This window comes from Limulus polyphemus, unplaced genomic scaffold (assembly GCF_000517525.1).
Source record: "Limulus polyphemus unplaced genomic scaffold, Limulus_polyphemus-2.1.2 Scaffold6257, whole genome shotgun sequence".
In the NCBI taxonomy this organism is placed as follows: Eukaryota; Metazoa; Arthropoda; class Merostomata; order Xiphosura; family Limulidae; genus Limulus; species Limulus polyphemus.
This window is the reverse complement of record NW_013671867.1, coordinates 9,413-11,931: the sequence shown is the minus strand read 5'-3', so window position 1 is coordinate 11,931 and position 2,519 is coordinate 9,413.

Here is a 2,519-nt window from a genome sequence, read left to right as displayed (position 1 = left end):
AAATTATGTGAATATTTTTGTAATCTATTTATTCTTCCTAACTGAACGCTCGAGAAGTTTAGCACAACTTGTTCTATTATATTATATAGGGTACCCCATCCCGAATAACAGTCAAAATGATATTCATGTGCATTGCTTTTGTTGTTGCTGTTGCTAGTCCTATACATTTTACTTTTAAGAGACGCTAATCACTTGCCAATTATGCTGCTTATATGGCATTATGTTGTAGTATGTTTGTGTTAGAAAACATTTTTGTTTTGGATTTTTGTGTTTTGTCTCTTTCTTTCTTTGTGTTATCTACCAGTTACAACACGAAAGGAATTATACCCAAAACTGAGAACTTTCTGTTCTAGCAGATCCTTTACTCTGACCACTCCATGATACACTACACGCCTCCTATTGGTAGCAGTATTTTTGCTATGAGATTTTGCCAAATGTGGTGAATAAAAAAAAATATCAAATGCATTGAACAAGTCTGTAAATTTTTGAGGAAGATGGCTTACATCTCTTCCTCAAAACAGTATCTCAATTAAGATCATCAAAACAGCAACTAATTAACCATTGATGGCTGCTAAATTTACTTTGTTTGTACAGTGTCAAAATATCTAGAACTGTTTCTTAAGTATCAGTCAACAAAACTAATGGACCCATCTTCATACCATAATCTTACCCTAAATCTGAATTTTAGTGACTTAAATTATTTATAGAAATAATATTCTACCATATTAATCCAGTTAACACCCAAATCATTATTTCACCAATCTAGTTAACAAATGTCTCATCTAGAATGAAGAGCCCTGATATTGGATAATGTCTGTACTGGATATAGCAGATGTAGTGTTGGTATTAACACATTATTATATAATCATTTACTTTCATTCTGAAGTTTTATTACTAATTATTGCTTTCGTGAAAGTTTTGAACGCAGTGTTGTTTTAAAGTTTGCTTGATTGATAAAACTACAAAGGCAACAAAACTCATGAAAACCAAAGTAGACAAGACATAAAACATGGTACAATAAAAATTCGTGGACATTAGATTTGCTGCATAAGATATCTGAACAAAGTGCAGCAGCAACAACATAATATGGTTGATTTCAAACAACAATGCTACAAATTGCTTATTTGAATTATTAAATTAGTATTGGAACATTAAATTACAGCCTGATAAAAGCAATATAAATAAATAAATTTCTATTTATTTCACAAAATTTACAATATATTAGAAAAGAGAGTTTGTTACACTCTTCAATAAAATCATTCATTACTTCATTTTGTGTAGACTAAAATATATTTACAAATATTAGAATCCTGTTTATTCTGTAATAATTATTTCCACCAATTAGCTCCTTTCCCCTCCAACCCTTGGATTATTGAATTTCATGCTGGATTGTTCCTGATATATGAACACTCAATAGTTATTTCTTCCTGGTTACAATGTATACATCTTCTTTAATCATATGGTAACCAGTTTTCCATTTGTGAACATTTCCACATCATAGTCTCATCCATAAAATTCTGCTAATTTCGCTACTTTTATCACCAAACAAGTAATTCTTTCTTCCAATTGACTTCTAAATATCTTTATAAAAATCACAGTATGTTGAATTATCAATTCTAGTTTGTATTACTTGACTTTCTTTCTCAATTATTTTCTGAAACATCTCTTTTTAAAGCTTTCAAGATTTCCTCCAATGAGGCTTCTTCCTTCGTGAGTTGAATCACTTCCTACCTGGTTTAGCTGCTGGGTAAAGCAAGTGAACCATGTAGGTTGTTCAATACCATCTGTTAATTTCATCATCTCTTTCAAGTAAATATTTGGGTATTTATCTTCTGTCATTTTCAAAATTGTAGTAACATAATTGAATAACACGTAAATACACCAGTTTGATTTTGTAATAACATATTTGACACTTTTTCTGACTGCTTCATAGTCCCTATTTGTCTATTCCTCTTCAATTCTCTAAAAGTAATCAGGTGAGTAGTTACCCCGTCACTTTACTGCCTAAAGGATGCTGCCTTACGTTGATTGGCTGCCTCAGAGAGGGGAGGGAATCAATGATGTAATCAATGACGCCATGGTTCCGAAATTGCCACATGTATGGAGATTTAATCGAAGACGTCATAGTTTCACATATTGCTTGCCCTTATGTCAGAAATTTTCACCATAGGGTTCAGCTATCTCAGAGAGGGTTGTAATTATAGTTAAGTATCAAGTATAGCATTCTACAGACCACCATGTCACAATTACTCATATGATACATGTCTCAACATGAACATAATTAATCAGTTTAAATCATTAATTCAATAATTAATTAAATCATTCCAAACTGGATGCTTAACCCTAGATCGTTAGTTAATTAATTCAGCTATAATTAAATCAAGTCCTGAAAAAGGACTCTTAACACTAATTCATTAGTTAACTCTTTCAGTCTGATGGACCAATCTCATAATCATTTTGTGCTTGTTATAGTTTTCATGCTATAACTTTTAAATTAGTAAGTGTAAACAAAATTTGGC